This window comes from Prinia subflava, chromosome Z (genome assembly GCF_021018805.1).
Source record: "Prinia subflava isolate CZ2003 ecotype Zambia chromosome Z, Cam_Psub_1.2, whole genome shotgun sequence".
NCBI lineage: Eukaryota > Metazoa > Chordata > Aves > Passeriformes > Cisticolidae > Prinia > Prinia subflava.
In genome coordinates this window covers 15,608,685-15,636,190 of record NC_086283.1, presented here as the reverse complement: position 1 = coordinate 15,636,190, position 27,506 = coordinate 15,608,685, and the positions used below count along the sequence as shown (strand labels likewise).

General features: G+C 42.4%; 1 protein-coding gene across 8 annotated transcripts in view; it reads left to right on the top strand.

Annotated features, from left to right (window-relative positions):
• ADGRL3 (adhesion G protein-coupled receptor L3) overlaps positions 1–27,506 on the top strand; it is a 491,700-nt gene that overhangs the window by 62,892 nt on the left and 401,302 nt on the right. For all 8 annotated transcript variants that reach the window (XM_063423663.1, XM_063423656.1, XM_063423662.1 and 5 more), the window contains one exon: positions 26,609–26,675. The gene's annotated coding sequence lies outside the window, so the exon portion shown is untranslated. The remainder of the gene's footprint in view (positions 1–26,608; positions 26,676–27,506) is intronic.

Genomic DNA, 27,506 nt, shown 5'->3' with positions numbered 1-27,506 from the left:
AGAGAGAAAACTACTTTTGGTGCAGGTTTTCCCTAAGTGAAAACTGTTTTCTTGAGGGTTAGTACTTGGCGGAGAGGCCTATGCAACTGTGTGTCCTAAAATGGGCCCTGACCTTCTTTCTTTTCTTTGCCACAGAGCTGGATCAAGCGCTGGTTCCTCTTTGAATGCTCTACAGAACTGGTGATCCTATAATATACATGACAGCGAGCATAACTGGAAAAGGAATCCCTTCTCAAGCACCTTTTTCTTTCTTTGACTGTTTTTAGGATATGCTGTATTTCCTTTCCTCCTCGTTTTTTTTTTTCTTAAAGGTGTGAGGGGCCAGAAGCATCTAGCAATGCATCACTAGCTGTTCCCTGTTTACAAAGATGATGGTGGTGTGGGGTCAGAGCTGAAAGTTGTGGTTCCTGGCAGGGGTGGAGGTGGAAAATATTGTAATGCTGGGGGCTGAGGCACCTTCAGCAGAAGGGCTGTCATTACCTAGCTCAGAGAATTTTGATTAAGGAAAGAAGAGATCAAAGGAGGAGATGTTTGAGCAAGTTGTCTTTTGTTTTTTAATGTGAAATCACATTGACTGAAAAAAAATTGGGGTGGAGAAACCAAATGGTAATTTTAATGATGCAGCAAAATGTTGATGATGAAATATAGTTCCTTGGGCTCCATTTCATCATAGCCTGTACCTTTAAAACCATGGGCTTCAGGGGGCAGAGACTGTAGCATCTATCTGTTGAGGCTTTTATTTGACATGGTTGGACAGGCTATTGAATTCTTACTCCCCGTCTTTAGTTTAGCTGTGTACTGTATGTTCTCCACAATACCGCAAGCTGAAAATTGATTTCTGGTCAATACTGTGTGATGATTCAAACCACTCCTGTAATCAGCACCGCTCGTTGAATGAAGATCGTCGTGGGAGGCCTGATTATTGTCTCCACCAAGACTAACCCTACTGAAAGGGCTATCAGACTGTCTGAATTTGGACACTTTGGACAACTGCCATCAGGAGTTATCTGTGCTTCCAGAAAGGGCTAAATTGAGCAGAGATGAAGTGCTGGTGTTTATTGATTTCCCCTTTTTTTAAAAAAAGTACTTTTTTCTTTTTTTCTTTCACTTGTCCTGACTATGTAGAGCAGAGGCAACTTTAGCTCCAGGTTCTAGGTGTTGAGATAGCATTGCTGCAGTGATGATACGTGTTTTTTGATCCCATATCAGATTGCCTACAGCACACACTGGAAGATTTCAGGATGCTTTTTAAGGAAAGACTTTTTGTTAAAAATGCCACGTTGTGTAAAGCAGCCTCGTGGTCTCCTTGACTATATGCTGTAGACAAAGTAGAACAAAAAAGTTCCACAGGTGAGGGTGAGCTCTTGCCAGTTAGTGCATCAGCCTCAGTACAGAAGTTCTTGATCTACTGGAACAGGAAGGAGGAACTACAGCCTTCAATTAAGTGCCTGGTTAAAGGGATTCGCCATGGAAAGTGAATCATTAGGTCATTTCTTGGTATATCCTTGTCTTACATGAAGCTTTCTGGTGCTGTATAAGAAAAAGGGACATACTCTACCAGCACAACAAAGAGCTTAGTAACAGCTAATATTTAAATACTTGATACTTGCTTAGATAATGTCATGCATTTCTTCTATGCTGTGTTCAGGAGTACAGAAGGTACAGAAGGTGGGTTCGATTTTTTTCTCCCCTTAGTAGCGTGGAAAATTTCAGTAGTGCTAGTGTGACCTGTATTGGGAGACCCCATTTTGTTCTACAGGAGCACATGCCACTGACCTATCTTAAAAATGTGTTCAAAACAGCAATAATGAATGAAGTGCAAATACCATGACTGCATTTACTTCATGGAAATTTTTTAAAGCTAGTGTGGATTAGGGCGTGCCAAGAATTAATCATGGAAAACCAAAGGGCGAAACGACACCACTGCGCACTGTTGCCTCCCTGCTCAAAGAGCTTTATGCAGGAACAGTGAACGGTCCAGGCTTGCTAATAGCACAGTTTGTCTTCTCGGTGACAACTCCTCTGCCTCTGACTCGAGGACCTGGACTGAAATCTTAATCTCACTGCAAAGCTCTCATTGACATGTATGGACTTTGCTTCAGCTACGTTTGATGGAGCGCAGTGGAAGCTTTAAAAGTGTTCAGGCCAAAGTCTCTTCACCAGGGGTGTTGTGCCTGTTTGTCACCAGATAACCTTGTGTCTTTTAATAGAGTTAAAGCTTTGTGGGCAGGCTCTGTCCTTGTTTAATGCCATGGCATTGTTCCCATTGGCTTCAAAAGGAGGAGGCACTTAGTCTGGGACTCGCAAAGGCCCTTAGGACCCTAAGTCCTATTCATTTCCTGATTTCAGTGGGACTTAGAGTTCTAAATCCCTTTGTGAATCCAAGCCATAATGCTCTACTGTCTAGGCACAAGTATTAACAAGAGTTCTCTTTTTATCCTCTTAGCATGGTAAGCCTGGGAAGTGGAGCTCTGTGTTATCTTCCCTGTGCTCCTGAAATAGGCTAAGAGTATGTGTAGCTGTTTAAATATGGAAGTTATCTTCTTATTTGGGTCTGGATTATCATCTCTCCAGAATTATAAAAACAAACAAGTCTGGATGACCAAGCTCCTTTTTGAGCTGAAATTCTGCAGAATGGATACTGGGGTCGAGAATGGGTAACATGAGTGAAGGGGTAGGAGTACATCAGTGCTTTAAACCCTTTCTCTCCTTCTCCCAGCCAGCCTGGTTCCTTGGGTTGTGCATGAAAATAATCTGTGTGACAAACCCTTTCCATACTGGCAACCATGACAAAGAGCCCTGTGCCATAGTATCCACAAGCACTTGATACACAGAATCTGTGGCGAAGCTAGGTACTCACTAGAGGGGCCATAAAAAGCAAACTTTCAGTAAGAAACCTTCCTAAGAGCCTCTTACAGCCACGCTTTCAATCCCAAATGAGTTTTTTGCATCTGCTTGCTCATTTCCAAATCTATTGATAATGGGCCCAGTGTTCAGCTGTTGCAAATTAGCTTAGTGCCACCAAGTCAGGTCACTGCCTACGTTGATTTAAGTTGTCTGAGGAGCTGATACAGGCTCTCCGGTTCTTTTGGTGTTAAACAGCTTTCCCTCTGTAGCCATCTTGTTTCATTCAAGAGCAGTGTGAGTCTAGAAATGCTTTTGAGTAAAAGAAACAGCTGTATGATGTGTTATGTCAAAAGTAAATAATGTATAGGCTTACAGAGGATCTAATGATTAGTTGTTGGCATATATTCTTGATAGATTAGGAATCCTTATCCCATTAATGGGTCAACTCTTAGCCTCTGTGATAAATAGCTGGGATTGACAGAGAAGGAAAATGATGAGGTATATTCTCTTTGCTATGGTGATCCTAAGAAACAAGCAAAAATCTTTTCACCAAACTGTATAAAACACCCAGTTGTTATACACTTAGTGCAGGGAACTACTACAGAGGTGCCACTCAAATCCTACTATTTACAGTAAAACACATTTGCAGCAGGAAAGGCTTTAACTTAACTGATTTTTGGTCAATTTTCAAATCCCTGAAATATGAGGACTCACCATCTTCCGCAGTTCCAGAGAGCAATGGGATATTAGTAGGTGTGCAAGTTAATGGGAATAGAGAGGAATATCATGCTCTTGCATTTAGGGGCCAGGGGTAGCAGTGCTGCTGGGCTTAATTCTGCTCCTCCCCTAGTGGACCATCCTGCTGAGCCAGGATGAGCTTTTCCAGGGAGCGCTGCAATTTTCTGTTTCTTTCTCCTTCTGTTGTGGATCACTGTGGTTTCAGTGGCTTGTGCCAGAGTTTTCTCTGAAAAGAGGGCTCTTCCTGCTTTTAGGTAATTTTGTGACAAATGAGTGAGTCCCAAGTGCGGCACAGAGTTTTGTAACTGGAGAGATGTTGACTAGTGAGGTTGTCAGAAGATTTTACATCCCTCAAGGGGCAGGTATTCCTCCACCCTTGGTATCTGTTTCACTATGTCTTGTATCAGTTGGGTCTGATGATCCTGAGAGAGGCTCAGAGCACAGCTCTGAAGCAGTTGGTTTTTCACAGGGTGGTCAGAGGGATTTCCTTGCTGAATTCCCAGCTCGTGGTGGTAGCAGAGATTGGCATTCCAGAGGATGCACAAAATACCTAAAAACAGCGTTTAGCAGTGCTGGCCCAGACATCAGAGTGCAGAGGGCTGGCCTTGCAGTGGACTCCAGACTGCAATTCAGGTGACCTGTGCTTGCACGCCATTGATTTTTCATCTGACCTTGCACAAGGGGCATAACCTCCTCCTGCCCTGGTTGGCCATCAGCACTGCAGGGACAGCGCCACTGCCTCTTTCATGGTCTTTGTCCTCAGACTTATTGAATATATATTGTTCAGGGCAGAAGGGGTTTTACTTTACATATGTGCAGTACTTAGCGGGCTGGAGCTTAGGACTCTGCTGGGATTTTTGGGTACTCTGGTAGTAGTAAAATAATGAATGATATCTTGCGTGCTGCTTTCCTCCCACTTCATCACTATTGCCATCCTGACCCTTCCTGCCTATAAAGTTCCGCTATTGGCTTTGGAATAGTCTCCCGTGACTGTAAGTCTCTGCAATGATTGATGGGTGATGGGCAACTTATGCCGCCAATGGGCATTTTGCATTTTTACTTCATTACTGGATGCAGGTGCCTTGATTTGGGAGCAGTCCCAGTCTGTAAACTCATTATTTGCCGAAGCTGTGTTAAAGGTTTAATGGAGTAGCAAAGAACCTAACCTGGCATGCCCTTGAGAAGTTCGAGGTGTTCCTCCACCAGCAAGAGCCATTGTTGAAGCTTCCGCAAACTTTGTTACATCCTGGCTTGTACTGCTATACTGAAACAAAATGTCAAAATGTTTGCTTGAAAGTCTGCAATAAGACTTGCTGGGGAATAGTTATAGAACATATTAGACAGAGTGGCTCTTAAATAATCTTCTTAAAAGCAAATTCATCTGGTTCTCAGAATTGCTTTCTCTAAAACTGCCAGTTGCCATGACCAACAGGGCTCCAGTGTCTCTCAGGAATGTGTCATTTGTAAAAGTGATTGGAGGTTAATTAAACAGTTTCATCATCTGGTGGAATGGCTAAAATACACGCTTGCTTTGTGGGAAGTTGGCAGTAAAAGGGATGTACATGTTTCTGGTGGCCAGAGGTGCTGCTGTGCATTGTGGAGGCATCATGTTGCCCTTTCTTGCCACTTTGGCAACTTCCTCAGCACTTCTCTTCATGACTTTGGTGGTGAGGCAAGAGCAGGGTGTAGCTGGGTGTTGCCAGGGCATCAGGGACCCTCCACTCAGGACAGGAGGAGGGGTTATGGTCCCTTTCAAGAGAAAGCCAAAAATTGTCTCCTTATCTTTTGTGGTTTCCCTGGATGCCAGTTTAACTGATAACGAGGAACTCAGAGATACCTACTTAATCCCAGGGTCTAAAGGATGAAGCTTTTCTTTTCCGAATTAGCATAAAAGAAAAAAAAAGAAAAAGAAAAGATGCTTTCTGCATGTCATGTTTGACTTGCACTGGCAGCTTCTGCTTCTCCAACTGTTGGTTGCTAGAACGTGTGTTTGTTGTGGGTGGAAAGCAGGGTAGTAAACATGATCCTCTCCAAACATGAAGCAAATTTGGTGTCTCCCCCCACTCCCTATTTTGAATCACAAATTTTTCTTTAACCCCTTGTAAATAATTTGAAAATCCATGTTGTATGCCTGTGAAGGATAAGTGTAAGATCCTGTGAGCTTAAGCTTAAAATCTTCGTGTTTCATACTCTGAATGGTACTTCACCACACACCTTCCTTAATTTTATTTTTAAAGTAGATATTCCTAGTCTGCCTTCCCCTGGAATTAGCAATATCTTTGTCATTAATGATCAGGTAATTCCAAGAAGGAAAAAATCACATGAGTTTTTAAAATGGTTCCAGTTCATGCTTTCTTTCTTCTTCTTTTCACCCTGCCCCGTGGAAACTATTATAAATGTATGAGAAAGTGTATGGTTATGCAGGTCAAATTATCCTTCAACAATGATTTTAATGTTTTGAATCTTGCTCTAATACCCATGTGTCAGAATTTTGGAGGCTTAAATTTACTGATCCTAATGTCACTTCTTTTTCTGGCTACAGGAGACAACTATAGCCTTCAAAGGACAGGAGCAGAGAGGGTTCTGTAAGCACAGGACAAATCAGCCAGGATGCTGTGTGTGTGTTCAGCATGCAGAGCATGTGCTGTGACAGGCAAAGGCACTGGATCTAGCTCCTCACCAAAAACCAGCCCTCTTGGTGCATCCTTGCTGATACTCCTCACTTTGGCTGTGCTGTTATTCCTGGAGCATGGAGAACCCATGTGTGGCCATGCGTTGTGTTCTGTGCTGTGCCACCCTCAGCAGCTCCGTTGCTCCCTCGCATTCCTGAGTGCTGGCTGAAGCACTTCTTGTGGCAGTGCATCCCTCCACTGCACTGAGGAGGCTTCTAGCAAGGTGCTGATCATTTCATGGTGTCCCTTCATGGTGTCGCTTCATGATGTCCCTTCCTGACCCTGATGGTCATTTCATGGTGCAAGGACATGTGGTAGCCAGACCTTTTCCAGATCTGTCAGAAATCCTGTAGGAAAAAAGGTGGAATTTTCACCCTTGGTGGAAAATTGTCTGGGATCATCTGCTGTAGCAGATGAACATCATCGTCCTGATCTCAATTTTTACTGTAACTTCTTTTTATTAACATCTGAATACAAAAACCAACTTAGATTGTTATAAGATGTTACTGTGCAGTTTATTTCTTCTAACCTACTAGAGTGTATCCTTGCCCAAGGCAATACAACATGCTGTCGGATTGTTGGAGTAGAACTGTACAAAACATGAAAAAGAAAGAAAGAAAACCTCTTCATTTTGTTCTGGCCTTAAATGCAGCAAGATGGCAAAGAAATCCAGTGTAAACCTTTAGGCAGTCTATGCCTTTATTGCAGCCCTTGAAAATAATCCAGTAAACAAGCAAACAAGCATAATTTGGAGTGAATGGTGAAATGCTCTGTTTCTCTTTAGTCAGCTCTCTGCAGCCTTCAAAGATAGGTTAAGTGTCTGGTGGAAGGAGGATTTGTGTATACTGAAAGGGTCATGCTTTATCCTAAAAATGACCTGATTGCCTAATTATTATTTTTCCCCCAAATAGCTGTAGTTGTAAACACCCCCTAAATACGGACTGGAAGAGGGTTGGTTATCTGTTTTTACATTGCTCACTTTGTTTTTCCCCTCTATGCTTCAAAGATTTGCCGTCTGTGGCTTTGTGTTTTCCTCCTGCAAGCAACGAAAACCCCCCAAACCAAATCATTTTCTCAGGGGTTTGTAAATCCTTCCTGAAACACTTCCTGAGAGCCAAGTGCTCAAGTACTTGAGGAAAGCCTGAAATCAGTGGGCTGTGAGCATCTCAACCCTGTCCCCTAGTAATTCCGTATTGCTATGTAACTTCACATCCTGAACCCCACCCCACTGGTGCAAGAAGAGACAATGGATACATAATGAGCTCCTTCAGAGTATTTTGTGTTCCCTTGGCTGTTGGCCTTATATTTAATACCTGCAAAGTACTGAAATGCTGAAGACGCAGTTGTTAACATAGTTTTGACTCCTTTGTGCTGTTTGTTTCAGTTGTATCACTCTGCTCCAGAAGTAAATGATTTTCTCCTGACTGTTGCAAAATATCTGTCTGTCTATCTGTCTGTGTATTTACTTGGGTGAATTTACTGGCTTCAGGTTTGGGGTCAGACTTGCCCTCAAAGAGAGTATGTGTTGTGCTCTGTTTATCTGAAGTATGAGCTCCTCTGACTTTAGTCATGGGTTTATGTGCACTGAACTTCTGCGGTGGAAATCCTCGGTTTTCACTTCAGCTTTCCTTTATCTTTCTGGAAGTTCAACTCTTATTTCAACTTCTCAGATTTACTCCTGTTGGATGGAGGGTGCCCAGAAGAGAAAAGGATGCTGCTGGTGACTGAGAAGGCGTAAATGCTTTGAGCACCTTCTGCCTCAATACAACTCAGGTCTTCACAGAAAGCTCTTGGAAATGTGTGCATTGAGTCGAGAGGAGCAGTGCAGAGGGCCATTCAGGAGGAAGGAGAAAAGCCATCAGGCAGCATGAGAAGTAGCCAGCATCACTCCTATGGGAGTATCCAGTTTAGGAAAGCCAGAGTCATGGATCTGTTCCCTTTGCCAGAGGCTGCAGCAGAGAAATTGGTAGGTTTCCACTTAAGTAGTCCTGTGCAGGACCAGGAGTTGGAGTTTAATGATCCTTGTGGGTCCCTTCCTACTCAGGATATTCCATGATGCTGTGATTCTTTGAAGTGCTGCTGAGTGCCCGGTGCCTCCCAGCACTTGCCTGCTCTCGTCTTGCTGGATGCTGCCAGTTCTGCCTGCTGGGCTCTGAGTGCCTCCCAGCCTTGCCATATTCTGCTGAATGTGCTTTTTCCTTGCACAGCTGCGTTCATGTTCCTGCAGTGGAGTCCCTTGTGAGGCTCCCTGCCTCAGGAATTTGTTCGTCAGCCTGCAGGATTCAAAAATAGCATCCAACCTTCTGCAGGGACTCCCTGGCTGGAGTAAACAGCAGCCCTGTGCAATGACTCCACACACTTCAGTGGCCAAGCATCTCCTCTGGGCACTTTGCTCTTATTTACCTGTGAAAAAGAAGTAACTGGCACTTGGAGTTCTTGATTTCTCCAAAGCCTTAAGCTGCCTTTGGCTGACTTCCACCCACAGGAGAGGAAGGAAGGGAAGCCTGGATGAGCAGTGCCTGCTGACCTTGCCATGGTGACTCTCTTGGGGAAGGAAAACGTCTTTGGTTCCAGTTGCAAACCGGCTCCACACAGCTTGCTAGGGCTCTGTTGCTGCCTCTCAGTTGAGTTGAGAAGTTATGCGAGTCCAGTTTCTCTGCAGAGGAGTGCAGTGCTGCTGCCTTTATCTGCCAGTTCTTCCTCCGCCAGTTCTTCCTCCCCTGGGAAGTGAAATGGCTAGAAGGTATAAAAAGTTTTTGTGGACTCTGGAAGTAAGCCTGTGTTTTGGGGTCCTATTGCTTTCTCTTTTTTATGCCTTACTGGTATTTATGGAGATTTTTTTTTATTGTGAAGGGATTGGAAAGTCTGCTCAGTCCTCCCTCTTAAATATGTGTTCCCAGTGTTGTCTCATTTCCAGGCTAAGGCATAATGTAGCTATCAAAGCCTCCCCCTTGGGCTCACCATGCAGTGTAGCATATTTTTGGCCTTAAGCAAGGGGAACAGATGATAAGCTGAAGCTAGTTATCCTTGTGTTGAAAGTGCCAGAGTGGGGCCAGCAATCCCTGCTGCTGTGGGTATGAACCTGCCACAGACACCTCACCTTCCGTCAGTCCATGCCCTGTGCCAGCTGCTTCTTTTCAAGGCACTGCAGCAGCCTAGGAAGCTACTCTGCAGGGGAAGTGATCAGTGTAGAGTCCTGCTTCCTCATGTCCTTGTGAAGCAAAGTGTCAAGTCCATTTCTTGTAGTGGTGAGAGATGGCATTTTTCGCCTCACGGCTTGTGGGTACATAGTTTCTGTGTTTTCTTTAGTTTTGACAGCAGGAAAAGTGCTGACTGGTAGATAGAGATCCCCATCCAGACTTGGGTTTCGTGTGAGGACCTCTGCTCTTGACTTCAGAGAGTCCTGAGCAACATAGCTAGGTGAGAATGTGTAGGTATGGTACAGGTCAGGAGAGGAAATAGGAGAAAAAGGAGCGTTGCTATGTAATAACTGCAAATCAATTCTGTTTTCCCTTTTGAGGGTTCAGCCAAGTTGCCTGCCTTGAGCTACTGTTCCCAACCAAATCTGAAGATGAAACCAGTATGCTAGCCAGAAGGAACACAGCTGTGGGAGGAGCACTAGGCATCTCCAGCAGCATTGTCCCTTGTGCCTCACAATTGCCTGTTGATATTTGGAGTTCCTGGAAAGCTGTGTGTGCTGCTACTCCTTGCTGAGGGTTGATACTTGTAGGAAACATGTGAAATCCTACTGTAACAACTTTAATGAACACAAGGCATTACTCAGAAGGTTTCTTGCTTGCTGTCAAAAATGCCAAACCTCTTGGTTGCCCTCAAAGACGTGGAAGCCTTGAAGCACTTTCAGATTTTTCTGCTGTTGAAGTATTCTGTGTAACAAGTATCACAAAGACAGCTTCATAGCTGTATGATTCTGATTGCAGTACAAGACTGTCAAATAGTTTCTCTAACCCTTTGATTAATTTTGCTCTTTTTCTGGAAACAGGGGCCTGTGCATCACCTGCCCTCCATGCAGTCACTAGTTCAAGTCCCATGGGAAATACCAGCAGCATTAGTGCTTTCAGAAAAGCAGGAATGTCTTTTGGCTTGTCAGAATTCAAGGGAATACAGTTATCTTTTCTACAGCAACAAGGTTGATTTTGTGATCCAGCCTCCTATCTCAACCCCCCTGGATTGGGAACCCACTTGGACATAGGTTTGTATGCTACATATATAGGAAAGACAAATATTTGCAGATGTCACAGACTGTGTTTTCACTGCATGTTGCAGTAATAGTAAATTCTCTACCTTTCTTTTTAATGTAGCCTTTTTTGCTCATTCCTGATGATGTGAGATGTACCTTTCTGGGCCATATTCCTTGCTGTATTCCTCTTCATGTAGTCAGCAGTGTACAAGACAATTACAATTTACTCTCCAAAGTGCTGTGATTAAAAGAGAAAGCTGACTTGTAGGCATCTTCAAGGATAAGTCCTCTATTACTTGGGGAAAAAAAAAGGAGCTGCTCAAATGCTCCAAAAGATCTTCTCTATAAAATGTTTTTTTATTTGCCTTTATCCCCCCTTTTGTTTGCTATTTAGATAGATAGAGTAGTATTTTATGATTTAAATAAATCTTAGCTGAGATGTGACTCCAGAGTAGGAACTATTATGAAACAGAGATGAACTACACCAGGATTTTATTGCATAGTGTCCAGAGCTGCTGCTGATCTGAAACACTTTCAGCTTGCCAGTGCTGGGGTGGTGGGTGGCTGTTGGCTTGCCAGGATGAAGGACTCAAGTCAGGCTGAAGGATGTAGATGCTCAGGAATTAGAGGGCCGCAGACCTGCTGAACAGGACCACAAACCATGCATTAACTTGCATTTGCAGAGTGCTCTGAAGATGATAAATTATGTCTAAATTTTCACTTGGGCTTCAGCATGAATTAAATCCAATAGAAATGTGATTTGGGTATTATTTTTAAAACATTGCCACTGGACAAAGAGTTTTTGTAGTGGTTTTCTGGTTTTGTTTATTTAAATATTTATGAAAAGTATAGGGAAAAGATTTCATTAAGAAAGAAATCGTGCAGTATTCAACTGAGATGTCTTCGTATGTATTTCTGTGGTGTAACTGCAGCGCCAAATCCTGCAAATTCCTCTGCTTTTGCGGCTACAGTAAAACGTGTACGATGACACTGAGAAGGGCAATCAGAGTTAGATGTAGCTCTCCCCTGACCCTTCAAATTTTGCAACAGGAGTTACCACTAATTTCCATCTTTGTAGAGTGGGGCACAGACTGACCAGCAATGGCTGCACTCACTGTGACTGGATCAGTGAGCAGAAATCCTTTGGCTGGTGTCAGATAGAAATCTAGAGCAGCTGAGCCATAAGTCTCTTCCAGCCTGGAAACGGGAGAAGCTGGGCCAGGATTCTGGGGAATGTTGCCCAAAGCTAGGCTTTGAAACACAGCCTTGCAAATCTCAGATGTGCTAAAACCCCAGTGGCGCCCGTGGATCTTGAAAGCTGTTTTGGGAGTCTCATCCACTTTATCCAGGTGACAGAGGGCTTTAGGACCAATTTGAGGTACCTCAGCCTGTTATTTCTGGGATGATCAAGGCCTGATATGCAAGGACCTATAAGGTCCTAGCAAATGATAAAAATATATAAAGAACTTCGTTGGGTTTTTTTTTTTCCCCACTCCCAGTAAGCCTTGCTGGGTAAGACAGTCCCTCTCAGTTTAATGTCTTTGTGCTCTTCATCCTCCTACTGTGCCGTGCAGAATCTCAGCCTTTAACATTTTTCACCTTGTTGGATTCACCGTGTCTATTAGTACCGCGGATGAGTCATCCGGCATATTTAAGTGCAAACCTTGGGAGAAGATAGCTCTAAAATTGCCTCTTCTACTGGAAGCTGATAAGCTCATTACATATGCAAAAAAGGATACGTATATCAGGCAAAGCCAATATATGACTCGGTAGAGAAGACTAGTCGGAAATACAAAATATATGTAACGATGAATTTAAACACCATACTAAATCACAACTATGCTGTTTTATTAGACATTCCTTCCTCAACTATGAAAGCTTTAGCTATCATATAAATCTGTCTCTTAATAGTTAGCAGTTACAGTTCTTTATAATTTATTTATTGGATACGGCTCAGCAAAAATGCACCTTCCTGTCAGCTTCTTTATATACTACATTTTGTTCAATGCTGGAAGCACAAAGTTTTAGCCATGCTCTCTCTGCTGGTGCCATGATTGAAGTACAGTCCAGAAGTCACGAAGGTAGGTCTTACAAGAAAGTTTGGTGCTGCTAGCACTGAGTAAGGGCCTGAGACGGCTTCTGGAAGCAGCTTCTCACATTTGTCCTGAGGGACCATCCACTGCTTAGGGTTTGCTTAGCACTCTAGGCACTGGGACCTCTTAGAGCAGTTCAGAATGACCATGAAAAATGTACATCAGCCATCAGGGGTTGCTGGTATCCCAGTTCAGACCAGTTGCTATCATTTTTGTTGCCCTAATGTGATGTGCTTTAGTGGGGTCACTTGTTCCAGATGTAGGAATAGGTGTGAATGTCTCTGATAAGTGTTCAAGGAGATCCCAGCCAACTAATAAATTGCAACTTGAGGATGTTGAACATGAGTTGTGATGCTGCTCAGGTGTGTGTACAGACTGCCTGCCCTTCAGGGCGCTTCTCACCTCAGCTGTCATGGCCCCCCCGGCCATCTGGTGTGAAGCAGCCATTGACATCTGGGAGCTGCCATGGATTTGTCCATCCTTCTTTCCTTTTAGGTCATTAGTGTCTCACCAGTACTTCCCATCAATTAAGAGAGTGGTATTCAATCCTAACTCTGCCAAATGGTTTTTAGTTTTTCTGTCCAGGGTTTTTACTGATAAATCTAATACTGAATGAAAGCATACTGCTCCTCAACATTCTGCTAACCGACTAGCACTTTTTTTTTGTTTTTCATACTGTTTAAACAATTCTAGTCTCCTGTTGTCATTCACTTCATGTTTTTTCAACCAATATTCTTGCTCTGGTAAAATGTTTTGGACACTGTCTCTGTTTACACTTGTCCGTATCAATAAAGAAACACCAGCAGAAATGCAGCAGGAATGGGGTTTCTCTATGAGGTTCAGCAGAGATTCAGAAGACACATTTCTCTGTGGCGTTCAGCTGCTGAGGCTTTTTGACCAAATGACCTCTTTAATGGTTTATGCAAAAAGAAGGAAATTTTAAAGCACTTCTTTGTTCTAATTACTGGAGGTCTGCTTTCTTCATTTCAGGTCAAAGCATTAGGAAGATCATCTCTTCCATGTTAAGGAAATCCTAAGCAGTGCTCATCATATTAAGAGTTGATTATTGCTTTCATATATTCTAAACACAAGCCAACTGTGAATAAAACTGTGGTATCCATTGAGACTTCCATGTACAGAACTCCCTTATAGGACCACCCAAGAAAAGTGCACTTTTTCTTAATGCCTTTATTTTTTTTTAATTTCAGAAAGGATCAATAATGTATGTGGCTTGTGGAACACATATCAGCCAAAACTGACCTAGAAGGTAGTCAAGTTTTTACTATTGGCTTCAACCGAGTGCAGTTTTCTAGAAGTAGAAAGTATCTATAATGTGGGCTTGGAATGAGTAAAAAACCCCACAGTGTTAATTGGTGCTTTTGTTATAAAGTACCATCTTGCAGAAGTTTTGATTTACTCGAAACCAGTGTCTCTGTCAGTTCCTGCAATAGGTTTTTTTTCACACCCATCCCATTCAGTGTGTCTCTGTAATTTAGATAAGTAATTTAGCTCCTTAAAAAAGCATATGATTACCTGGAATACTTTCCTGCATTTTTAATTTGCTTTTACTCGTGTCAGACTACTGATGACATTGCAAAATGAGATGAATATTTGATTGCAGAGTTTATACCAAATGCAGGTCTAATTGCTTAAGCCAGTCATGTTTATATATCTAATGCTATCGAACCTCTTTTGGAAAAATACAGCGAGACCCCAGTCTGCCAAAGGCCTTTAACTACATCCTAAATTTTCAGCAATACTTGTTTTATGGAGGCTGCTAGGTCTTCTCAGTTTTTTTAAGCTGAGAAGGGGGCTGGCTTGTTTTCCTTGTGCAGGAGTAATGCTGAGGTTTCCACCCTGTATTAGGGGTGGTGTAGCAGCGTGAGTTGGTGGTCCTGGTATCTCAGAGCATATGCAGACATAAGTTCATACCTGAATTGTGCAGTTGGCTGCTTTGCTTGGTGAAATGCACCCATCAGCTGAATGAGAAGTTCTACTCTGAGCATCCATCTTGTCTGAGATTCAAGGAGAGGCCAAGAAAACAGAGGTTTTGCTGTTTGGTCAGGTGTGGGAAACACAAGGGGCAGCTTGGCAGCAGTAGGACTCTTCTGTCATGGATATTTAAGCAAGTTATTAAAAAACTTATTCTTGTCCTTTCTGTGAAAAATTGTAGTGAATAGTTGAGAGATGATTTGTTTATGCTGACTAACTGCAAACAAAACTTTATAGTTTACCTTTTAAAAAAAATTAGGATGGAACCAAGCAAAGAAATTTAGAAAGTAAAAAAAAAAAAAGAAAGAAAGAAAAAAAAAAGCCGTTGAAAAGCAGTGAATTTCTCAAACACAGAGACAAAATGTGTGTTCGTGAGAGCTGGTGCTACCTCTGTGCTACCTCTGGAAAACTAACAACAATTAAAATACTTTCATTTGTTCCAAAGGGAAACCCCCCCAAATTGGTTTGATTATTAGTTACCCCTTCCCAGCACATAACTTGAGGCATTTGTTCTAAATTCCAGAAATTTTTGCAGAGATGGAGTATTACCCAAACTGCTTGCCTGGAGTTGAGCAGGTAGGAGCACAGCACCTGGTTTAATTGAGAGCCTGGTATGGTAGGGTGATGCTTCACCTGCATGACATGGGGTGACATATGTGAAAGCCAGGCTCGAGTGTCTAAACCTTCATTGAAACTGTTGCAGGCTGATGCAGGAGGATAACTCCTGAGGATTTAAATGGGATTGCAGGTATGTGGCAGATACTGTTGGAGGCACACTATTAAAAGTATAAGCACCCCATGCCAGAAAGATTTTCTGTACACCTAGAGCAGCTCTTACTCCCCTTTGGCTTGGGATGTATCTGACACTCAGTCCTGGAGCTGCCAGGAGCCAGGGTCCGTCTGCTTGTAATCTGTTCCACTTTCTGGTGCAAAGAAGAAAAACACTTCTAATGTGAAATCCATTTTAAAACACACATTAAGAAAAAAAGCCCCTACAGCTGTTTGAAAGCTGTTTTGGAAGTATGGCATATTAGAAATAGTCCCAGCTGAAATGGATTAGTAGGCAGAGTTCAAGTGAGGAGGTCAAATTTGTAAACTGAATGCAATTTATCTTGTGGCACTGCAGTTTATCACATGACTGCAGGAATAAAGAAATGCCACACACATGCACATATTCACACCTAATAATTTAAGAAAACTGGAAAAAGTCTTAAAAGACATTAAAAGGCTTCTGATGACATCATGTTATCTGAAGTAATAAAACAAAGATGGTTGAAGTCAGTTCCAAAGCAACTGTAGCCAGAGATGTCTTTATATGCCAGTCTTTATATAGCTTTCATGTCTCAGGAAAAAGGTGATTGAATCCTAATATTGCATAATAACTTTGTGAGGAGACACTGGTTAAGATTTTTCCTCTTATGGATTTCTTTATGCTACATTTCATTTATTTATTTTACATTTATAGAGATTCTTTAATGTCTGTATTAGCCGCATTTACAGGTCTTTAAAACTTGTGGGATGATGTGCCCTGTAGAAAATCAAAAGGAAATTTTTTCAGGGTGTGACTGTGTAGTTTTCTTGGAGCCAATCTTCTTGGGAAAAAAATTATTTTCTTCTTCAGAAGGAGCCTTTCTTTCCTTCCTTTTTAAAATCTTCACCACGAGCTGGAAGGTTTCTCATTGAATTTGTGTAGCAGATTGTTGGATAGTTGATCTCATGAGGGTCTCTGCTTTTCTGGTGGCTTCAGGTCCTGGTGGTGCAGAATTTTCAAGGCCCATGCTTTGCCAGTACTGCAACGCTGGTGATCTTCACTGTTTTGTTCACATGTGATATTTTCTCTGACAGAATGCAAAGCTCATCAAATGAGCTTGTAGAAGGTGCTCTTGAAAATCTGGTCATCCTGGGACTTTTAGATTGGACTGTGTTGTCTTGAGATGATGCAGCCTGTTAATAATCTTAGTCTTGGTTATGAGTATCATCTAAGTTTGTGCCTGTGTGTTCTTTGTGCTCTGACATGGGAAGGTATTCTTCTGTCCTTCAAAAGAGGTTCACTAATGACAGCAAAACAGAAAAGGTGATGGACCTCTTTTTGGAGGAGGACTGTGACTACTAAGCCACTAGGAATTAAAAAAGGTCAGAATAATTCTGCATTTCAGTCACATTTGGTGCTAAGTTTAATGATAAGGAAATTTTTTCAAAGACACTTTAGGTGGTGTAAACTCCAGGGAAAGATGTTACTGTCACATTAATAATAATTATTTAGAAGTGTGACAAACTCATCTTGAGCAGCCTCTATTAGACACAATTTTGGAGTGAAATTTAAAGTAGAAGGTAATTTCTAGATGCAATTAAAAACTTGTCAGAGTGGAGAAGCAGCCACTTTCTGTCTCATTTTGATGGTAAGCACTGTAATGAAGTGGCTCAGCCTGGCATTTTCCTGCCTTGCTGCTTGATCATGGACAATCCTAGTGCAGTATCTGATGCAGCTGCATTTCTAATGCATTAAGCTCTAAATGTTCTCAGAGGCAAAATACCCCTGACTTGTTTTCTATGATAATTTTCTTTTAAGGACGTTTTTTTAAACAAGTCCCTGAAGCATCAGTATCCCTTATTCCAATTACAATCATTTCAAGATGTGATCCCTGCAGAATGCTATGGAGTTGGTATGTTTGCAGCTTTTCCTTATCCTCACATGCCAGTTGCTGGAGGGATAGTAACTGGAGCATGCAGCCCTCCTTCCAGCATGCCTTTCCAGGCTGCATATTTCTGAACTCCTCTTTTGCTTTTGTGTGCTTATCTTTTATAGTATTAAGGAACTTGATGTGTGCAAAAAAAGCTTGAACCACAGCCTTGGAGCTTCCTTGGTTTTAGACCAAACCCATCATGTTTTGCTGCTTATGCATCCCCATTCACCACTTCCAGTTACTCCAATCTACTTCTAGCCCAGACAGCCCCTGTATTTGGCCATGGAGTGACTTTTTTAATTTTTAATTTTGACCATCTAGCCTCAAGGATGAATTTCTTTGTTCCCAAGTCTGGTTTTGTCACCTGCGTATCTTAGAGCCTCATTTCAAGTTAACAAACTTTGGTGAATGGCATTAATGCAAGAGTATGATGGGCCTAAAATATCCATTGTATGCTAGTGTCCATGTTTTTGTCTCGACACTTCTCACAAGCAGGACATTTAATAGCCAATCTATGAGTGTTTGGTGTTGGTTTCTTGCTAGGATGGCTTTTTCAAAGGAGCCGGTGGTGACTAAGCAGAGAGAGCTCATTTAAAATCGGAGTTATTGAACTTGATGTCCCTCAAGCCTTCAGCACCACTGACCATGCTTAGATCATGTCGTCCTTCACATACAGTGTGTTCCCTGCAGTGAGATCTCTGTAGGACCATCCCTTTCTGCTGCATTTCCATGGTTTGGGATGCCCTTGGGCTGCAGATTGTGGCAGACCTTTATGAGTGCCTTCCCAGTGTCAGCTGGGGCTGTCAGCAATACAAAAATCAATTTAGCATGGAAAAAAAGGAAACCAGTAGGTCCTAGATTTGGATGCTGGTGTATGGTGAGATTTTTGATTTGTGTATGTTGTTTTGGTAAAGATGGGAAGAGTTCTAAGTTTGTGCAGTGCTAGGCATATTATGGCATATTTAAATGTCTATAATATAATTCGCTTTACTATCAGAAGGCATAAATGTCAGCCTATTGACACATTATAAAGACACAAACGGAATGTAGCCTGGCAGACTGGTGCTGGTTTTGAGGTTTAATAGTACATCTGTATCATTTATCCCAGCGGGAAATAACACAGGATGTTGCCTTGTAATTTTTTACTACTGTATAATAAAATGTAACCACAATAAATGGTGTCTAAGCAAGTAATGCAGCAGATTCTGGATTTTGTCCAGTGTGCCTTTACCACTTAGGTTAGTTTTGCCCCGCTACAAGTTTTGGCAAGATGCGATTTTGACTGGATACAAACAGAATGTGGATCTCTTTAATGTGTTTCATACGTGACTATAGAGACCATTCTATGCATTCCACCTCCTAATTGGCTGGTGTTAACAGTGTGCCGGCTCATTCCTCTTTAAATCACTCCTATCAGAAGTTGAACTGTCCTTGAAAGGGTCTGTTCTGCATTTCTGCACTTCAAGAATGTCTTTGCAGTTTGATTGCTTTCCCAAATGTCCTCTCTGTGATACAGTGTCATGTGCAGGTAGGCTTTTGATAAAAACTCGAGTAACGACATTTCATGGAGGTGTTATCAGACCTGTGCAAATGGAGAGAAGGGACTCTGTGCGTTTGTGTTGGATGAATTTAACTTATGTTACATTCCCTGCTCAATGCTAATGGGGCATTGAGCACTGATGCACCTTTCAGCATCCTGGAAGGTGCTGTGTCCGGCCTGGTGCCAGTCCTTTCCCACCTTCCTTGTCTGCACTGCTGCAGGCTGGGATTTTTTTTTTTTCTAATTTAAGCCATGAGAAGTCTGGGAGAGGAGTCAGCACCCAGCTAGGCACTTCTGCAGGGGCCTGATAATGCAGAAGGGCTCTCTAGTTGCTTTGTAACATCTGTCCTGCAATGTTCCAAGTGAAGAAAAATATGAAAACATTATTCTGTGCGTATGAGAGCGCTGCACATTTATAAAAAGACAATTAACATAGAAATGAGGGAAGTTTTTGATTCATCAAGTAGATTCAACAGACTGTGTCATTTCCTTGATTTTCATTTTAATTAGGATTAATCAGTTTTATCTCCTGAGGTCTTTGCAGAGAATTTACACGAAACAGAAGATTTTGGTCAGCAGTGTGCCAGTGTAATAGCCCCTACTTGAAGAAATCCAGCTGTGGCATGTATAACCAGGATTAGATCTGGCAGGGCTCCAGGCTCCCCTCTCCTCTCTCATTAAATGCCTTGCTATTGCAGGGAGCTCTCTGGAACTTCCAATATCAGATCCTTGGTTTCACATAGCTGCCTGGTTGCTTGCTTCAAAAACCACTTGGAACCAGTATGTTGCTTGGAAAAAAATATCTCTGGGATGCCAGCTTGAAATAATGGCTGCTCTCTGCTTCAAAGACAGGCTCAAAAAGTCTTGCTTAACCCAGCACCCGTTGGTCCTGACAGCTGGGAGCTAGAGCCAGCTGAGACAAAATGAAGCTGACCTTTTTCTCCTCAAACTCAATATATTTAACAGGAGCATTTAGGTTTGGATGGAGCTTCAGATATGCTAGAAGTGGAGAGTGAGGGAAGGGAGCCAGGTAGTAGGAAAGAGAGCAGTGAGTTCATGGCCTCATAGGGTAAGCAGCAAGGTTGGAGTGTGTGTTCTGCATCCTGCACAGAAGAAGCAGGACTCCAACACACCCTAGGTGAGTGTTGCTGTCTTGGTGTTGGGCTGTGTTCTCTTTCTTCTTCTTCTTCTTTTTTTGTTTTTTTTTCATATTTTTAGAAGTCTCTTTACCCACCAAGAAAAAAAAATAAATGTTTGAAACCAGTTACAAAACCAAATGAAATCTTTCTGGTTTAGTTATTACACGTATTTCTGAGTGGATAAATTTCATCATGGAAATAATATGCATGGAAATAAGAATAATTTGCAAACACGAGGAGCATTTCATTATGATTGTTTTTCAGTACCTGAAATAGATATCTTTCTATGAAAATGTCCATATTATGTGCAAGTGAAAATTTAGCTTCCAGTTTGTTTCTTTAGTGGAGAACATATAATTGTTCCAAAATAAGTGAAATGTAAATGTTTTCCTATTAATTTCAGGAGAACAATATTTCATCCATGTGGGTCCTACGACAGTAAATATCAAATGTAGGCTTTAAGCATCTTGTACACTCAATAGATCTGAAAGCCATTAAGTGTATGAATAGGAAGAAAATGGAGACAGAAGGCAAAAAAAGCTGAAGGGAATATCCTACTGAAAGCTCCAAAAGCATTTTCAAGCTTACAGAAATGACCTGCTCCATTCCTGTTACACAGAAGTGTTAAAATGAGAGCAGGCGACCCCTTTCCCCCAAATCATTCATCTGTTATGTCTGCAATGTATTTAGACTGAATCCTTTCCCAGATGCTGCGGATCTGTCGGTTCCAGGGGAAATTAATGGGATTTTACCATTTGCTTTGAGGAAAAGAGGACTGGACTTTCTCTTGCTGTCTTCGGCAGGAAGGAGCAAGGAGCTTTCCTGTCTGCTCTCTTTAAATATTGCATCTTTTAAAGCTTTTTTTTTTGCCAGATAGCTTAATTTGTGTTACTGCAATATACCATGTTGGAAAATTACAGAGGTTAATGTACAGTGCTATGATACACAACCATAATGGTAGACTCTAATGTTTTTTAAATGGTAAACCAAAGGCATTTGTAATACAAGTTGTAGTGAATTGCCTGCACTTCTTGCCAGAGATTAGTTTAGCATTGCTTTTAATATTTTATGCACTGAAGTTGTTTTGCAAAGACTAAAAGCTTCACTCATTTTGCACACTGGTGCTTTGTTCTGTCCCTGTTTGAAGCACAACAGAACCTCTCTCTTGCTGATGAATTGCATGTCAAGAAGTTCTACCAAATTACAGTTAAACTGCATTGGAAAGATTTTTCTAGTAATCAGTGAAGACTACATCAGATTTATGGTGTCATAACTGAGCCAGGTAGTTAGAAATCTAACCTTTCATAATATCACAGGTTGCATATTAATGTTTTAAATATCTAAACCACATATGAATGACGTAGGACATTTTTACTTTAAATGTTACTGTAGAGATTTGATGGTACATAATCCCATTAAAACAGAACAGTGCAAGATGAAACGATCCATTTGCAATTATAATTATGCATATTGAGATTGACCATTTTTAAAAAATTGGAAGTGCAAGGTTCAGAAGGGTGCTTGAGCAATCACTCTTTGTTGAGAGCATTGATGGAAGAATAAAAAATTTGAGGGGCATTGATTTGTCAGTAATATGCATGAAAAAGTATGGGAAGCATCTCTTTGGAATGTGAAAGGGAGGTAACCCTTTCACTGTCACGGTTAGCTTTGCTTGGAGAGCCACCACAAACAGACATGATCAAAACCAGAACAGCAAGTAACACTGAACTACTTCATCTGCTCTTGACACTTGATAAATAAAGAGTATTAGTTGATCAGCTTATTACTGGGGAGTCAGCATGGCCTCATGGGTACTCCAGAGGAGGTGGGTTTTGTTCTAGCTCTGTCAGGGGCCTGCTCTTTGGTCTTGAGCAAAAAATTTTTGTCTCCTTGCCTTTCTTTCTGCTGTTCCTTGATTGCCTTGTCTTTGTGGAGGATGAGCTCTTCAGGAGAGAGATTTCTTTGCATTGTGTTCTGTGAACAATGAAGTCTGAGCCTCGCCAAGCCTCTAGGGGCATCTCTAAAAGAAATTATAATTGTTAGCTTTAATCACTTTCATCAAAAGAGTTTGGTAATGGAGGGTGTCAGTGTGGAGGATTTGGAGAAATCTGTAGGGTGCCTGTTAATTAAGTCACCGTGGGTGAAAGTTGCTGATTGGGTTTCCTTGGGCTGATGCAGAGACGCTGATGCCCAGGGGCAAGGCAGTGGTGTTCCCTATAGGTTTTCATCCCCAAAAGCACGACACTGGTGCTGAGTGCTCACGCCTCTGCTTCTGCAGAGCCAGAAGCAAGGTGCTTGGTACATTTTTACAAGCAAGGCTTTTTCAGAAGTCTCTTACTGGTTGCCTAAAATTTCATGTTGTTTTTTGCGGGTCCGTCTGTTGTGAGCATTTGCGACAGAAATTGGGCTGTTTGGCTTTTTGTAAAGAAGAGAAATCCTTGAGGATGAGCCATCCCATCTTGATGGATGCTCCTCCTAGCCTTTCTGTTGCCAAAATAAAGTGTTTATTGTTGCTCTCCTTATTAGCAGCTTTTGGTTTGGGATGGTGCAGCAGCAAGCCAGTTTGCAGATTAATTACCCTTCGTGTGGCATCTTGTGATGTAGAGCAATGTGCCCTTGTCCTCTTTGGGTGGATACATTACTCACCGTGGCAGAGGATTTAGAAATATTTAGCTACATGAAAACTGTGTTAGTAAAAGTAGGCTGTGTTGAAGTATCTCCAATTATTCATTTAGCAGTAAACTTGGCAGGTAGAGCTCCAGGGTAATATGGGGTGAAGGAAGGGAGAGAGGTGATTTCCCCTCTCTTTTACATCCTGAGTGAGACCACTTTCCAAATTGTCCAGGCAGAGTATGACCAGAGGAGAACTGGGGAAGAAATAGCAAATGCTTTCTGAGAAACGCTGTAGGTTTGAGGTCAAACAGGTTTGTCAAGAGATGTGGAGGACAGTAAAAGAGGATCAAAACAAGGTTCCCTTGCATAAAGGGCAGGAGCTCCACTGCTCTGAGTATTAGTAGGAGTCAGAGGTAAAGCAATGCCTCTTTCTTAAGTGTGTTTATTCTCTGTGCCAAATCTCTGTAGTTCCTGCAGTGCACCATGCCAGGGTGCGTCGACTCTGTAACAAGTATTTTGCAAGATCCTTGCTCATAATCCCTGTATGGTTCCCTTCCTATTGTAATAAGAACAAGAATTCTCCAGTCTGCATTTGAAATCTGCATAGAAATAGCATATGGCAGAGGCCAACTCAAGGTTACACATTTGGCATTTGGGAAGGGAAGGCAAGAAAAATTTACCAGTCAGTACACTCACATTATGATAAAATAAAGGTGAGCTGGAGAAGAGCATGTGCTGAATCCTTAAATGACACAGAAGAGCCGTAAACCACAGTATGTTGTGCTATCTCTAATCCTTTATGCTTCAAGCAGAAGTAAAATGTGGGGTATCATAAATGAAACAAAGATCTTGTTTTAATTTTATTTTAAAAGCCATTGCAAGGCAATGGGGTAACAAACATTAACTTCTTCAAACCAGCAAACGACAGTTTCTCTCCTCTGTACTGCTCCTATCAAATGAGAATTATTCTCCAAAAGCTTCTTGGAACCAGGTGAAGGTTTTGCTATAAAGCACAAGTAGAGTAGTCTAAACAAATGGCATTTTTCCTAGAAATAAAGTATATGGATGCCCTTACGAGGTGTGCTTGGTCTGCTCTACACTTGTAAAACTGGTTTTTCCTACTGAAACTGTATATATTTGGTCAAAATCCAAGGCTCAAAGTGGGCATAATCTGTACATCTAGAGAATTTTTCATTTGTACAGTGAGGAATAATAACTAGCCTCACCCTGAGTTTGCCTGTAAATTTCTTAGATGATCCAAAGCCTATTTATTGCTTACAGAGGCAATTTTGCTGACAGGCAAGCTGGAATAGGTCTCGTTTTCTTCCAGAACATCCATACTTGCCTATTATAGAGAAATCACTCAAAAACCAGCATGCATGCTGGACTCTCAAGCCTTGTTTTAAGTTTTAATTTACTTGTCTGATTTCCAAGGTTACTGAATGCAAGCAATTGCTTCTTCAGTACATAAATAAGATGAATTATGTGTTAGGGACCAATGCCTCGGCCTTGTTCTTCTCATGCTCTCAGGGGAGGATCTCCTGAGGAGTGCTTAGAGCTGGGGTGCAGCTTTCTTTTTTTGTCATTGAAAATTAGAGTAAGGCTGTTCTGGATTAGCTCAGATGTGAAACCAGAGCCCCAGGACTACTTTTTTTTGTTATGAAATTTTTGAAGGTATAGGGTGGTCCAGGGTGTGAGTCCATGGCAGCAGAGTGAAATCTATGCTGGTTGGGAAAGGCTTGGGGACTCACTGCTGTAACTGAAACAATTGGCCCTAGCTTAACACTGGATCCTTTTTTAATCAACCTTAAAAGTATTTTTCATTTCAATACACTTCTTCCAAATAACGTGACCTGTGTTCTCTGCTACAGGAGAGAACGTGAGCTGGGTTTGTGGTTGATGTTTGTCGTGGTTGGGGGGGGAGGTGAATTTTTCCAGGGGGATGTGGGCAGTCCAATCAGTGATCAGCTTTCCTGCTGGCACCTGGATTGGTCACTCGGAGGTTTGGACACGCCTCTGAGGACACAAAGAGTTAAAAGCAAGAGTCTGGGGGGCTCGGCCTCTTTTCAGATCCCGGTTTCAGCAGAGAGAGGTGTGAGGCTTCTTTCCCCACCCAGCCACAAGGCTGGGTGGGGGAGGGGAAACACGTGGTCGGGCTCAGGTAAGCCGGAGCCCCCGGGGGGGGAGAAGAGAAGGGACAGGACTGGAACTGAGCTGCCCCGTCCAGGATGGAGGGGTGGAAAACTGTGGAAGTGCCTGCTGTGTGTGCTCACCCCCTCCTCCCCCCCAAACTCCGGGAGAAGGTGCCCAGCCAGGGGGGGGTTGCGGAGCCTGGGAGTGCCTGAGCCTGCACCCTGCCGAGAAGAAACTGTTAACCCTTGCTTGGCAGAAAGAAACTTTTCTTAGACATTGATTCTCATGACTGGTGGTTTTCGGAGAGAGGGAAGCGGCCTGAGACCGAGATGATAAAGCATGATTGGAAGGAATTCGATGGAAGAATGAGAGGAGTAGCCTTCTGAGCTGGAATTCTCTTGCATAATGTCAGCCATGGACTGAACTTGAGTCTCTTTTGAACATAAACTGCATTTTGGGTGGATGCAGCTGCCCTGCTTTTGCTACAGTGACTGGCACTTGAAGTGAGTAGCGAGCAGAGAAGAGAGGGGGAGGGTGAGGTGGCGCCCTCTGCCCTCAGGGCAGACCTGCTCCTGGAACCCCGGCCCCTGGGTAAAAAGGGGAGAGCTCGGCATGCAAGTATCCTTAAAAGAGCCCTGTATGCAGCTTCAGACTATGGACAGCGGTGAGAGCGCTGGACATAGGAAAAAGAGAGAGTCACCCTGGCAGACTTCTCCGGGCGGTGCTATAGGTGACATGGAAACACATAAGGGGTGGACCCGTGTTTTCTGAAGAACAGTTTGTGGTGCGAGAGAGACTCCTCTCTCCCTTGCTGAATTGAAGATTAGTTTTTTTGAGTGGTGATTGTTTGATTTAAAACCCAAAGGTTGGTCTGTGAAAAGTGATGGGTGGGGAGGTAGAAACTGGGAGAAGAAATGTTCTAAGAAGTTTTTATTTCTGTCTCTGTGTGTGTTTAAGAGTATTTCTGTCCCTGTTCTTATGTAATTAATAAAGTTTTGGTGGGTTTTTTTTTGTTTTCAAGATTTAAGCCTGCTCTGCTCTGTTCCTGATCACATCCCACAGGAGTTGTTAGAGAAAAAACATATATTCATGGGTGCACTAACATCTGGCCAGTGCTAACCCATGACAATGTTGGAAGCAAGATTCAGGCAGGAGGACTCATTTTTGTTTCCCTTGCATGTGTTTTTAATTATATTTTCTGATTGTTTCACTCGGATGGGATGAGGTCCTGGGGTCCTGTGCCGTCCAGCTTGACTCTGACAAGACTGATTCTCACTGAAGTTTCATCTGTAGCAATCCCAACTGTGAGGAACAATTTTTCATGTGTAATTAATCCTAATAAAACCAACACCTCCAGGAGGCTGACCTGGATCCGTCCATTTCGTTGTTTTGTCAATTAATGTTATATTTAGCATCTAACACTGTAATTAGAAGAAAATACTGAAGATGTAAAGGGGCAGAGAAATTTTAAATTGTAGCTGCTGAGGAAAAGGAATTACTATCCTTGCAATCATAATTTATTTTAACTTCTTTTCAAACTAGATGTTTTTTATTCTGGTGCAGTGACCTCTAAAAACCTCTGATAAATTGTCTGGTTTAACAATAGTTTCTCCAGATCACATTGGAGCCTGTTGTGGGAAGAGATACTACTGTACCTGTATGTGTGTTTGATATCTACTGGAATCTCTAAGGTTTTTTTAATTATTGGCAGATATTGTCCACTGATTTTTTCTCTGACCACTGCTTTGTGTGTGTTACTGCTGTCTTCCCCAGCAGAGATTTACTTCATAGACATTAAAAATTCTTACTCTCCAAAAATCAGTTCTGTTGATCCAAAATCTGTTGTTCATTGCCCTGTCCTCTGGTAAATGCATAGCAGAAAGTTCATGAGTGCCTGATAAGTCCTCAGAGGCAAGTATAAATGTTTTTAAATTGTTTTCTTTTTCTCTTTGTTTCCAGAAATGTTGAATACAGTACTCTGCAAAAAATAGCGTGTGGATTTCTCCCACCTGACGAACAAGAAAAGGTAATTACAGGACCATACAGTTGAGCCTCATTTGTTTGCTGTGATAAAATATTTAGACCTGATCACGTTGCATGAGCCTCCAGCACTGTGTCTGCATATGGGTTGTGTATTTTCAGTTATGCAGGCGCAGTTGTTTCTTGAATATTCCTTTATGTAAAGGGAACAGGGGCACAAAAGCAGCGGAGCAGGAAAATGCTGAAGCAAATGGTAGGGAAGAGCATACCGTAAACATTTTCAGTACATGTAGAAGTAAAAAGGGTAAAAGAGTGGGGAAAAAATAATCAAGGCTTATATGTGCCAATGGGGAAAGGGCTGCAGACTTCGCTGTGTTTGCAAGACAGCCTGGTGGAGCCTTGCAGCCTGCTGGGCAAGTGTCAGAGGAGGCTCAGTGATCATCAGCATTACAGCAGCCTCCTCATGTTTCAGTGACTTGAGTAGCTGGTGGGGTGGTGCACCCTGCTCCAGAGGTTGTCAGCTCCTCTGCTGCGTGCAAGCCTGCCTCTTGCAATCGAGTTTCTTGATCCTCCTGGGTCGTGACATTTTGTTGGGGCAACGCAGCTTGGCAGGGCTGTGGCTCAGTTGCTGGTGTTAAACAAAATGCTGTTCATCAAACTTTCATGAGACACTTTGCCAGGGGCTGCATCTTGAAAGAGTAGGCTCCAAAAAGCAGGAAGCAGAGCTGTGCTGCTCTGTACTGCTGCCCTCTCCTGTATTTTCTTTCTACTTTCTCTCCAAGGCAGAGAGGTGAGAACCCTTACAGGGCCTCGAGTGGTTTTGCACTCTTTCTTCCCTGGAGGAAAGGTTGGACAAGGCTGGTATGACCATGTTGAA